Source organism: Crotalus tigris, unplaced genomic scaffold, assembly GCF_016545835.1.
Source record: "Crotalus tigris isolate CLP2741 ecotype Arizona unplaced genomic scaffold, ASM1654583v1 scf7180000024359.8030256, whole genome shotgun sequence".
NCBI lineage: Eukaryota > Metazoa > Chordata > Lepidosauria > Squamata > Viperidae > Crotalus > Crotalus tigris.
Genome location: NW_024100528.1, coordinates 2,854,357 through 2,868,441, shown reverse-complemented (window position 1 = coordinate 2,868,441; position 14,085 = coordinate 2,854,357). Strand labels below are relative to the sequence as shown.

Sequence of the window (14,085 nt, the reverse complement as noted above, 5' to 3'; positions counted from 1 at the left end):
CAATCAGTGGTTCCGTGTCCAGTTCTCACTGTTGCTTCTTGACCCGCATATAGATTTCTCAAGAGACAAATAAGATGGTCTGGTACTCTCTTTAAGAACTTGCCACAACTTTTTGTGATCCACACAATCAAAGGCTTTAGCATAGTCAATGAAGCAGAAGTAGATGTTTTTCTGGAACTCTATAATATCATGTATAGCTCAATCCCATTCACAGTCTCAGACAGTGATCACTGTCCATTGCTTTTCTCTTTCTCTCCAGGATAGCAGGCTGCTAATGGGATGGGGCCAGTCTAGTATAGTTTGGTTAAGGCATCAGACAAGAAACTGGGAAACCCTGAGTTCTAATCCCAAAACCAGCTGAGCGACCTTGGCCCGTCTCTCGGCCCTAGGACGAGTCAACAGCAAACGACTTCTAAAAATGTTTGCCAATATAATTACAAGGACTTGTTCAAGCAGTCTCTGAGAATCAAACAAAGACAGCATGGAAGAAAAAAATGGGATGAAAGGTTGAAAATATGTGACTTGCTACTGTTTGGCTCATAAGTAACATCGCTCTGAGCAATGGCAAAAGATTTGTGGTGGCAGCTCAATTTTATTCTCTTATAATTCAGTTCCCTGCAAAGAGCTTTAACAAGCAAGAAGATAGGTGCTGACCTGGTTAATGGGATGGCAGTGGAAGGCAGGCGTTGGCAGGACTGATGACAGCCATAAAGCTATGCCCTATACTGGACTTTGGGAATTCAGTCCCGTAGGTAAGCAAAGCAGACTGCCTCCTTAGAAGCAACTTCAGAGGAGAATAGTTGGCTCCATGTTTCTACATAATGCCTTGTTCTGCTCCACCCCTGCTGCCTGGTACATTCAGACTGTGGAGGACAGGTTTAGGAGCATATGCAGATCAGGTACAAGGGATTATCAGGGGCAGCAGGAAACTTTTAGTACTCTGAGTGCAGAAAAGGACTAATGCATTTTTTTCCCACATAGAGTACTTCCTGTTCTTGATTTGCTCTTACATTCTTGCCACACAGAGTCCAAATGATTTCAAGTCTTGTTAAGATATAAGCAACAAATATGCACAAGTCTTACAGCTGAAGCTGTCAGTAAGGTGATATCTCCTTCCACTTTTGATTCCTCAGGCTGTTTGATTCACAGTCATATGGTTTTTAACTTACACAGTTTCACAGATCAAGCCAGACATAACAAAACACATCATTAGGAAGTCTGTCAGTTTTATTATTATTTTTAATTAATAGCAGGTGGGGAGTACCAGAAAAAATAGAGCTGTTCCTTCATAGCACAATTCAGGAAACAAATTATTGCTTTGTGAGTTTTAATAATTGAAATTGAAAATGTTAATAATTGAAATTGAAAATGTTAATGTGATCACTTTATGATCATTGTGTCATTTTAACGACTACAGCAAAAAATCAGGAACGGTCATGTGATGACCCACTTAATGACCAGCATGACTTACGACCATAATTCCAGGCTCAATTACAGTTATAAGTTGAGGACTAATTGTGCAAAAAACTGTAATTTGCAAACACAATGCCACATTATGCCTTACTATGATCAATAATTACAATCACACATTTTCTTCCTCTTTGGAAAACATAGAAAAGTTATATAAATGTTGTTTTTCTGTAAAAAGAAAAAGGAATGTTCTGTGCTGACTCTTTTAAATATTAACTTGAAAATGGAGTCAAAAGAACTTTAACTAGATTAATTTTAATTTAAGGGAATAATACTGCTTCATTAGTTTTGCTCCAAAAATACAGTGCAAGTCCAAAGAAAGCTATTTTGCTTATTCAGATCTGCAACTTTATCTGAAACAAAATAATGACATTTATTTTATCAGCTAAAATAAATGTTGATTACACTGACAGTAGTCTCCTTCAGGCTGATTAGAAATTCCCCTTTCAACAACTCATAGGTCTTTGGTTAAATTATGCTGCTTTTCAGGATAAACTTAAGACATCTAGGTTAAATGTTGGAAAGACTTTAAGATGAAATATATGGAATAGCATTAGAACTACATGCTGTAGAAATATTTGTTTTTGGGAAACTTGCAGAGTTTGAAAAATGAAGTGTTACTCCTGTTAAATCATTTGGCTCTTGAAAGTCAGATCAGAAAGGGAATATCAGTGATAATTTACTTTTTAAGGTACTATATAAAATGAGCCATTTCTTTTCAAAATTGAAAAGTGGGGTTGGATTATTATTATAAATGTAGCTACCAAACCGTATGTTTGGTTTGTAGTGGCCAAAGATATCCTTTTCATCAGCTACATAAATATCCCAAAGGAAGATTACATTTAATTCCAGAACTGATTACATGTTATATCTGGAGTTTACTTTTTTATCTTTCCTATGTTTTCATGCAATTCTCTCACCTGTTTTATTACAATACGATATTCTTAAACAAAGACAGTGTAGTACCTTTTCTTCTCTTTATTTTTCCAGAAATTGTTCTAATGTATATTACAACAATATACATACACAGTGTACAAAACTACTAGTCCATGGTTTAGTGTAAAAAAGAGAGCCAGTGCAAGTGCTTAGATCTGGGCTTTGCCTTTGGCAGCATAGCCAAAATAAGGAATTTGGATGCCATTTAACCTAACTACAATTTACTTTGTTACGTGAATTTGGACAATCATCTATTAATTTTTAATTTTGGTATAATAAAGTGAATCAATGTTCAACTTTTGAAGTTATAATGGAAAATAGTAATGATAGTTTAGACTAATTTATTTATTTGTTTCTTAATTTAGAATTCTAATATATTGCACACTAATTAATAAAAAAATGATACCTGATTTGGTAAGTCCTCACAATACATCATTTGGACATAAATCGATGGTTGATGAATGTGAAATTAGAGCATTAAAGAGAGAACAAACAGTTGGGTTTGTTCCTACAAATAGCATAATCAGAAAATAGGAATCAGTAACTCTTGCATACTTTGTTTCCCCAGGACTAAAATTTATAATTTCACCATTATATACACCTAAATCCCACTCTTTACCAGACAGATACTACATCTAATCAGAGTAGAAATAACAAGCACCATGAATATAATTATGTTGTTTGAATTTGTTTGTATATAGAAGTTGTATTTTCCAACTGAATGCCATTGCTGTTTATCCCACAAATTAAAAGGCTATAGGTTACAATTTTCCTGGAAGATTAAGGTATATTTAGCATAGCAACATGTGACCAAAGCACAAGGTAAAAAAATGTCCAACTTTGAACCTGATCAATCTATAGAGTTCACAAGTTCCAAATAATATTAAAACATCAATTTAGAAAGCAAAACTAAAAAATCTATACCTAGTCATAGAAGAGATTACTTTTCAGAATGCTCTTCTTTGGTGTTAGGAAATACATCAGTGCATGTAATTGAAAGCACACTTTTTTGAAAGACTGAAACAAAGGAATGTATGCTGGGGGGCATGGCAGAGATGTGATGAAGTTATGGAGAAGTAGAGTCTAAAGATTTAGTTCAATACACATTTTACTTTATTTTTCCATAGTCTTATTTTAATTTTTATTAGTTTTTAGAAGTTAAAGGAGTGCCTGCAAATTTTACTCCACCAGTTGTTGCTGACTAAATAGTAGGAGTAGTGCTCATCTCCCTTTCAAGGCCATTCAGCCAGCACTATCTGAAGACATTTCCGTGATCATGTGGCCAGCATGATGTTACGGAGCGCTGTTACCTTCCCACTGAAGTGACATATATTTATCCATTCACATTTGCATGCTTTCAAACTGCTGGGTTGGCAGGAGCTGGAGCAAGGACAGGAACTTACCCCATCACATGGCTCTTGGGTCTCAAACCTGCGTTGCTGGTTTTCCATCCTACAAGCCTAGCATCTTATCCACTGAGCCACTGTGCTGCTCCTTTTATTAGTTAAGGTCATTTAAGCTTAGCTCTGAGATGTTGTCCTGCGAACTCTGGATTCCACCTCATTGCATCTTTCCTGTGTGTGTGTGTGTGTGTGTGTGTGTGTGTGTGTGTGTGTGTGTCTGTAGGTCTTTGGTTATTCGGGTTTTCTTCCGCATCAAATTGGAAGTGTCTTGTCGATGTTTCGACGAAGTCTCATTCGTCATCTTCAGGCTGGTGTTTTCGGCTTCGTGCTTCTAGGAGCAATGTGTGATTGTAGCTGTTTTTCCTTTTAACAGCTACTGTTACATAGGCTGATATTTATTGATTCATGATTTATTGATTCATGAACTAGCATATTTAGCTGCTTAAAATATTGATGGTTAGAAAAAGTTCAGTTAAATCACTAGAATGCAATTTCTGCTTTCACTTAAATACTGAAACTTTTGGTTCGCAGAATACTTTTCACAGCAGTTCTTTATTAATGAAATTACTTCTGGGTATTGCCATGTAAGACAATAAGTGTTTAATTTTGGTTATTCTAATTATCAAAAGTTTGTTAACAAATGTTTTGTAATAAATATACAGACAATATTGGTGCATTCCATAAGAATTGAAGCTTCTATTTTTGTTGGATACAATCAAAATATTATTGTTTAAATAGAAAGAACTATAAATTCTATTTTAGCAACCATCATGTAATTAATATATATTTCCAAAGTGTGATAAACATATACTCTATATGAACATGGAAGTCCTGGTCTCCATAATTGAAATTTTGAGGAGCAAAGACCACCTCTGTTGATAGAATGAAATCTTCTTTCTTCCTTTTTTTTCTGTGCCTAAAATGAGATGACCAGTTAGAGCTAAAATTAGAGATGCAGTGGATAGCTGATTAAATTCAGTGAAATTTTCTCCTGAGAAAACAGTTCTCTACTTTCATCTATTCAATTTGTATGTACTTAAACCATGGATTCAAAACATGTTATAAGTTTGTAGACCTATTTCAGTCAGAGGTCTGTGCTGAAATTGCTTTAATTGGCCTGGTTAGTGATTTGTATCTAGAGTTAGACAGGAGAATAGGACCTGTTTGTTCGCTAAGAACCCTCAATGTCATCAGATCATCTTGAATGCCTTGGGATACTAAGAGACAATTGGAGCTGGAGGCTCTACTTCTAGTAATTGGATCAGCCCTCAAGAGCAACATGGAGAAATTGTCATTCTTGTTACTTGTTGGACTATCGACTCTTCTCAAGGATGTTTACGTATTTTTATGCAACTTTTAGGACATATTGACATTGCAGAGTACACAACAATAATTCTCTGTTTCCTCAGATTCAAGAATAGTAGTTGATTTCTTACACTGAGAACCTTGATTAAGCCTAATCAATACAGGAAATGTAAATGGTTATGTTGGACCAATTCAAAACCACTGCAGCACTGTCTCCCTGGAGATTAAAGTTTTACTGCTTGATAGACTCCCTGAGTTTTGTAGTAGTTTAGGATTTTGTATACTAGCTGGACATAGACACGTCCTTTACTTTTTTAGTAAGGTCCTGCTTGGATAAGTCCACTACATTCTATACAAGACAACTTTGGGAGATGTTATAAAAGCTGCAGCTTTAGAATAGAGTACTGTGGTTCAGTGTTTAATACGAATCCAGTTAAATTGTGCTGATTGCTTTTATTTCCCAGTTCAGTTCAAAATGTTTTTTGAGTAACTCAGTTCAGTAACTGTATCTCAGAATGTTGATTTCAGTGATTAAAGTCCTAAACATCTGGATACCATATAGAAGAGTACCTTTTCCTATAATGCCTCACTATGGTTTCAGTTCTGTAAGGAAGCTATGTTCTGTGTCTTCATCTATTTTAGAAATTACAAGAGTAAAATAGGGTCCATATTATAAGCTGAGAGTAGGGGAAACAGTGTACTGTATATCTTTCTGCCCATTGAGGCTGCATGGGTCTCAGCATTTTAGTAGGGCAAATAAGGATGATTGACCATTTTAACTAAACTTTAATGCTGGTTTGTGGATTCTTAAAAGAGTGTAATTAATTATTCCCTATGCATTATTAAACAGCATACCCTGGGAAATTTGAATGGCCCTGAGCCTGTTAGCCATTACAAAGTTCTGGAAACCTGGGCCAGGAGGTTAGGTGAGCATTAGGTGTTGTTTGTTGTACTTTCTTTTTCTGACTGTTTTTACCTTGGGCACCATGGTTTCATGTTCTGGTTTTGTTGTAATCTCTGAATAGCATTCAGGTTATTTCTAGGAGACTATATAATAAATATTTATTGATTCTTAACTGATCATAATAATTTGCATTATAATGTGCAATGATATTTTGTAAATTGATTTTCATTAAATTATTGTTTATAAATCAATACATTTATTTATGGCTGATATTTATTGAATCTGAAATTTATAGAATTAGATCATTTTCATAACATTATTCAGAATATTAGTGTATTGCATTTTTGAGACTTATTTATTTGAACAGGTAATGATAGGAATCAGAAGCTTAATAATAAATTCTATGTACAAAATATTTTTTCTAGCATTTATGTTTATCATTATTATGTTGGTATTAATATGTTAAATTGAATCTTGTCTACCTATCATAGAACATACAAATAGCATGCTTTGCAATAGCATGTTACATGTTTCCCTGTTTCAGATACAATTTACGGCAGGGTTTCAGAAGTGTCATAAATATCTCACCTGCTTATTGTACAGCACTTCAGTATGATGTCTTATCAACAAGAGTAATCCAAGGTCTGAATGAATAAATTATTCTGCACCTGTTTTTTCTTTTTTTAAGTAAGAATTTCCCACTTTTCTGAAAGATATTCTGCATTATAACAAATTGCTCATTCATACTACATAGCATTGCCTTTCAGTCTATGGAACTCATGAACTCTTATCTACTTATTACTTTGCTCTTTTTTAATTTTATGCTTTGCTTTGCTTAAGTGAATAGATATTGAGAAGCTAGCTTATAATATCTATAAACTTAGTAACTAAAAAACGTGTACACAGTAAGAGATTGACCAGAATGGTAAATTATAAAGTGCATTTTTATTTGGATGGCCTATGGTGATTTTTCCTTGTTAAGTTTTCTTGCTTGAATAGCAATTGATAGTTCTCTGTCTCCTGGCCAGTAGAATGGGCCAGAATGTGCTGCTATTCAGCTCTTTGTTCCCAGAGCAATTGTCAATTGGGTGAAAAACAATGGTGAACTGATCCAGGTTGGGACCACCAAATGTAGGGTGTGGAAAACATAATCCTTATCCCTTTATTTTAAAAAAATTGCAAGCAACTCACAAAGATATGGGGCAATTATAAATGAACTCCACTGGTTTCATTGCAATTGTTTTAAATCCCTGTCGGTGTATTTGTGAATTTTTGTAAACAAAGAGGCTACAAGAGAATTTCACCATATGAACAATGATTCCAAAATATATAGTATCAAGAAGGAAACTCCAATTGGCGGCAATAGTGATAATCTACTGTCATTCTGATTTTGTACCCAGTATACATATCAGCCATAACAACCACAAGCTGCAAGAACTAGATGGCCAGTAGATGCTATACAAGGAGGGTATTTGGTCTTACTGAGCAGGGCTGCTATGTTTCAGGAAGAAGTGAAACAGGCACTGTTTCCATTCTTTATTGTTTTAGCCTCCAGAAATACACTTGATTCCTTCTGGTAAAGGAAGCCCTGCTCTTTTATTGTGACTGTAGCCCACAATAATTTAGGTGTATACATTTGACAGTGTTGATTTTTTTTAAAAGAGGACAATTCAAAAAAAGTTTTTGTAGATTTTATTTTTAAAATATTGGCTGCATTTGCTCTCTCTCTCTCTCTCTTTTGGCCAACTTACAGATCTGAGTATCTTTGGAATTTATATATGTTTGCATTTAATCTGCATCTAACATAGGTAAAGGGGATGGCAGAGAGAATGATGGGGCATCTACAGCTGTTAAGGAATTAGCTTATGCTATAATTTTATTTGTATTTATACTTTTTGTTTTGTGCAAGTTTTAATAGTTACCCTTTGAGGATTTCCAGTCTAGCTTATCAGAATCCACCAACAGCTTTTTTTGTAATATTCTCGTTTCCTTTTTGGTTCAGCCGAGCCCACTGACAGATCATTCAAATTCAATTGTTTTATGTCTAAGCCGAACAGCTAATTAAAGTAGGGATGATTAACCTGACTGGCAGTATCGCTCTCTCACTCCCTCCTGTTCCAATCAGTCTTTCTCTCTCTCTCCCTCTTACACACACACACACACACACACACACACACACACACACACAAACATACACACACACAGAGAGAGAGTCTTTTGCTCTACTGTTTTGTGTGTGTGTGTGTGTGTGTGTGTGTGTGTGTGTGTTTTTCCTCTTCTCTCCTAAACGTGGTCTGCTTGCTGATGGCAGAATGGCACTCGGAGATTTGTGCATTGTGTCTGGTTTCCTACGGGCAGGCTGACCCAGTGCCTCTGGGGACTTATCAATAGACCACTCAGAAGAGACAGAGACAGGAGAAAGGAGGAGGGGTGGGGGGAGACAGAGAGAGAGAGAGAATCAATATCAAGAATAGAAGGAGCTCCGAAGCCATTTTTTTTATTTAAAAAAAAAGTCTATCAGGACTTGGGAAGAGGGTGACAAAGAAGGTTTTTGAAAGAGGCAGTGGAGGAGCTTCTAATAAATTTGGAAGGATACAGTTCCCTGTCTTGGGGAAAAGAAGAACTCCTGGCTGATTAGCATTCACACCAGGTATGAGATGTTCGCTACCCCTTATCATTGCGTCGCAACCGAGAGGAAAGCGCCTTTTCTTTATCTTTTCTTCTTCTTTTGAGGAGATGGAGCGAGCGTGCATTTTTGTGTTTGTTATTGCTGCGAGGGGTGGGGGAAGAAGAGCCGTGGGCATTGGTGTGACGGGAGCAAGAAGAATGGGAGCAGGGCAGTAGCGGCGGAGGGGAGAAGAGTCTGGAGTAGGTGGTTCTCTTCAGGCACCCCCAAGGGGTTACCCAAGTTCATTCTGAGCAGGTGGATTTAGGCGGGGAGTTACTTAACGCTTGACCGCCAGTTTTCAAAAAAAAAAAAAAAATCCCGCTTCCTATGTCTATTAAAGGAAGCGCCAATGTTTCTCTTTCTCCCCCCCCCCCCGCGCTTCCCGCTCTCTCGCGCGCACTGCCTCTCTCTCCCCTCTCTTTTTCCTCTTTTCCTAACCAGACAGCGGGAGGGTTCTTGGCTCATAGCCAGCCCAAAAGCCTCTAAGTGTTTTGCACTTGTTTCAGGGAGTCGCTGCCCGGCGATTTTTTTTCTCTCTCTCTCTCTCTCTCCTTCTTCCAGCATTTTCAGTAGAGAACAAAGAGTTCTTTACAAAGGATAAGAGGGGACTGCGAGCTTGACGCTTAAGATGTTCCCCCCTCTATTTTTAAGGTCCTCCCTCTTCTTTCGAACAGAAAAGAATCCGTAGCAGCACCAAAAGAAGAAAAAGAAAAAGGATTTTTTTCCCCCTCGTAGTGCAAAAAAAGAAGGAAATAGATTCATTTTTTTTCTACTAGCCCTTTTCAAAATAACATTTTTTTAAAAAAAAAAAAATGTAGCTGTTGCTTTTCTAACTTTTACCTGATGGGGGTTCCTTACATAAAAGTTAGGCTGTTCTCTGTCTTTTCTCTTTCTTCCTCCCTGTTTTCTTTTTTCTACTTCTCAAGGCATTTTACCTGGGCAATAGAGGTAAGGGGAATAGGAAAGATTCAATTAAGCAAAAGTAGGATGTGAATGGGAAATTCTTCTACTTTTGGCCACCTGGCCTTCAAAACTTAGTACTGTATGGAAGGAAAGTGTGTATGGCTTGTCTGCTTCTAAATAAAAAGGTTTGCAAGGCTTTTCAGAATTGTAATTTGTTTTGTTATCTATTTGTCACCTTTGCACCTGGTTATATTTATATTACATGTTTTGGGCTCACATATTTTATGTCTATTAAAATATGTATTTGGATATCTATGTAAACAGAATTACTTTGGTTAGTAGTATAACGAATCAAATTATTTTAATAAAAAATATGCGACATAAAAGTATACTAAGACCAATAGTTTTTCATACTATTAAATATATTTTACCCATGCAAGCTTTGGAACATTTATAAGCTCAAAAGGTGTTGCTTTTAATGAAAGTCATTCCTCCTAATACCCATTTCTAATAAGAAAAATAGCAGTTTAATACATCAGATAGGAGTATATGATCTCTATCATTGTGTTAAATATAATTTTAAAGAGATGAAAAATCCGAAGTAATTATAACAATTGTTTTAGGATATAAAGGCTGATAATATTAGTACTATTACCTTTTTCTTTAAAGAGGCGATAAGTTACATTTTTTGCACATTTTATAATCTCACTTAATAGATATAATTTTGGAGGAAATATCTGTATACGTGAGGTTGAAAGATAAGCTATCGTACATTTTACTACTACAATACAGCAGTAACTTTATTGCAACAATACAAGTGAAACTAGCTACACCATGTAAATATAAGTTACTTTAGGAACAATCCCTACTCTTAGGACTCTCCATGAATGAACCTGAAATATTTTGTGAAAAGAAAAGATGATTCAGAAATACTGGAAGCTAATATTTTATTTGGCTTTCTAAAAATAGTAGAAATTGAATAACTTTTAACTGTGCGTTATTTGAAATTATCTTCATGAAAATAAAATTAAATATCAATTGCAATATTTCCATATTTATTGTTTTACACTAAAATATAACAAAATAAGTAATATCCTTGAACTTCTTTATTAACAGGAAGCTTATATATATATTCTGCCTTTTTATATTCTTTTGTTTGCTTTATTTTGTTCTGTAGAATATATGTCTGTTTTCTATCTGGAATTTCAGAAGTAGCAACAGAGGAGAGGGATAGTCAGTGCCAAAATCTATTTAAACCCTTCCTCACTAAGAGTAATCTTCCATCAGATACCTACCTGCATGCAGAAAAGAGAGAAAGAGGATAGGTTTTTCCTGACATTCTTTTTGAATCTAACCTAAGACTAGGGCATTCAACTAGAGAAGAAAAGAGAGGGAAACAGATGAAGGAGAGAAAAAAAAAGAAAACGGAAAGAAAAGCTCTTTGAGCAGGAACACACTGGCTCTTTATTCCTTCAAGCAATCCTTTCCAGCTCCTGGCGACATGTCCTGCACTTTTAGATATCATATGACTCTTTAGCTGGGCTCCTGTTAGCAGAATGGGCCTATTTTCCTTTAATTCTCTGCTCTCTTCCTGCTCCCTTCTGTGTTTCTGCCTATGTGTAATCTTTACTTTGCTTTACTTTTTTATGTGCTTCACATAAAGGCAAAACAATTTCATTCCCTAGTTTGGTTTAAGTCAACTGCCCAAATTTAATTCATATAGGTGTGTGCTGTTCTTTATTTACATTGTCTTAGGTGCACATATTCATATATGTTTAGGGATTCTTTCTAATATTCTTCCTTTGCAACAGTGTCTAGGACTCATCTCTCCTAATTTGATATATAATGCTAGAATTTATATTAATATATAACTTAGATTTGCATAGTCATTTACGCCTGTATAAAATTTATATCACCTTACTTTGAAAATTAACTTCTAAAGGTTTGTGATCTGTATGTATCCAAGTGAATTATAGTGGAAGTTCAGCCAGAAGTAAAGTCCTGTGAGAAAACAAAGAAAAAAACTTACAATATTACTTAAAGTAGCATGAAAAATGTATGCATTTTGAAATTATTTATTTCTGCAGGTAGAAGAAAAAGGCACACAAGTCTTAGAAAGTTTGAAATACTTTAGGAAAGTAAAATGTTTCTAATCTTTATTTCTCCCTTGCTGAACTTCCCAGAAAAGTTATTAAGTGTTTTTCCCCCCTATAATAGGGTATATTTAGAGATTATAAATTTAATTTATTACATCCGTTTTTATGTTACACTTGCCTTATTATTTCATATAATTTAACATATAATTCCAGGAAATCTAAATATTAATAAAGTTGCCATTTGGAATGCTGTCATTGAAAACATTTTATGCTTCTATCTGTTTCCTATGTATATTTACTTGAAACAAAGTTATATGACCAACAGTCTTTTATATAAAATTGTACAGAATTGGGATATGTGAGAAGTCTGTATGATAATCAGAGAACTGTATAACAAATCAAAGAATTTATCTCTTCTTCTTTAACAAATACTATTTTTCCATACTGTCTTCTAAAATTGTAAGATTTTTGCATGAAGCGCCTTCAAGTCCAACTTGTTACTGCATATGTATACTATATACAATGTATACATATTTGACAAAATAAATGTTTATTTATCTAGAATTAATTTTTACCCAAAATTAAAGATCCCATGTTCCATTTTGAATCAAGAGATATATTTTAATTTTGTGAGCCAAATTGGATGTGTATTATCTGTGTCTCATTAATCATTTATATACTGGCTTTTATTAACTCTGTTTCCATTAACACTACTAGTTTAAAATTCTGAGATCGTAATTTTTTTCTAACTTCTTTTTCTGATTTTCCCCAATCAAACAATCAAATTAGAACACTTTCAGGGATACATACATACATACATACATACATACATACATACATAAAATATCTGAAGAGGTGAATGGGAAACTTGCATTTCAAATTTCCTTTAGCTATATTTACTAGGTATCCTTATTCAGCTTCCACAGTCTCAGTTCTCAAACAAGTAGTAATGTATAAACTGTGAAGTAAGAATTGTTGAGAAAATATAAATGAATCATCTTAATGCTGTTTATTTATTTTAACAAAAAGTAAGTCCAGTGTTGACATTATAGTATCATACTTCATATCCTGCAAAAGCAGACTATTCTTCAGAAATTATGACCCCTTGTAATAATTTTAAGCCATTTTCAAATATTTCCTTTCTTCCCTCTTGACTTATTCTCTGCCATATAAATATGACTGAGGAAACTGAAATTAAATGAAAAGATTTGGCTTGGTTAATATGTCAATATGACATTCATATCGACATATTAATTTTTCCTGTTTATAAAAAATGATTTTGAAGTAAGCACAATACATGATGTACATATTATGTGTTTTTATGTGTACCATAATTACATCATTCATTGATTTATCTACCTATATATGTCAAGGCTGTGAGTATAACTATTCTACACTATTCAGCATGTAATGCATATTTGTGACATTCTGTCATAAGCAAGAATAGGAAGAAACTCTGTCTTCTGATTTTCTGAATTCCTAACAATTTGACAGTGACAGCTATTCAATGTATATGTTTACTGTTCACTTTATCTGATAATATTTTCTTGAAAAACTTAAGTTTGTCCTTTGGAAAGATAAATATTTTCCTACCCTGCAATAAGTGTTACTTTTGTTGATTTGTCAATCAATACAGAAATGAGAGGAAAATTACAATTGAGAGCTTTAACAATAGAAAGAAATTTTATATGTTCACGCTTAACTGAATTTGTTTTGTTTAGTAATGAACATGGAAGTCTGTGATAAACTTTCAAAATATATATGGCTGGATTTTTGCCAAGTGGAAAACTAGATTATGTTACATGTGTGTCATTGGTACACATCAGTGTAGTTTAAAGGCCTGTAGCAAGATAACTACTAAAAAGATAATAGATTCTCTTTTAGCATAATAAGGTTTAAAGTTTTAAAGATTTATAATGAAATATCTTCCTGAAATATAGTAGATCCTATAAAACTAAAACATAGTGGTGAATTACTACTGAGGCTTATCACAGGAAGCTTTGTAGTTTGGATTACATAAGTAATATTTATAAGTAATATAGCATTTCTTTCTGGGACTCAGTGACTGTAATCTTATTTACTATACATGGTTTCTTCAAACCAAAGCTTAGTTTTCCATAAGGTTGTACTGTTGGTACTTTGATTGTTTTCATGTAATACTTGCACACACTATATATTGTCCTTACTACTTAAGAATAATTGGACAAAATAATGTCAAAGGAGTATAGGTGTGATTTTATATTAAACTATAATATCTTCCCCATTGTTAATTCATAATACAGCATAATATAGCATTGCCTTTTTAAAATATATTGTTTGAAAAATACTTGGTATGTCTTAACAATTTTACATTGGTTCAGTTCAACACTGCCTTAGGTTTTGAGGCTAATAAATAAATAT

The 14,085-nt window shown here is 34.3% G+C and overlaps 1 protein-coding gene across 21 annotated transcripts in view; it reads left to right on the top strand.

The window, feature by feature from the left end:
- ZBTB20 (zinc finger and BTB domain containing 20) overlaps positions 1 to 14,085 on the top strand; it is a 553,524-nt gene that overhangs the window by 446,291 nt on the left and 93,148 nt on the right. The window contains exon 7 of one of the 21 annotated variants that reach the window (XM_039327287.1): positions 5,965 to 6,040. The exons of 18 other annotated variants lie outside the window; for them this stretch is intronic. The gene's annotated coding sequence lies outside the window, so the exon portion shown is untranslated. Of the gene's footprint in view, positions 1 to 5,964; positions 6,041 to 8,386; positions 8,669 to 9,539; positions 9,635 to 14,085 lie in introns of those variants that run through there. 2 more of the 21 variants (XM_039327295.1, XM_039327296.1) reach the window with 2 other exon arrangements.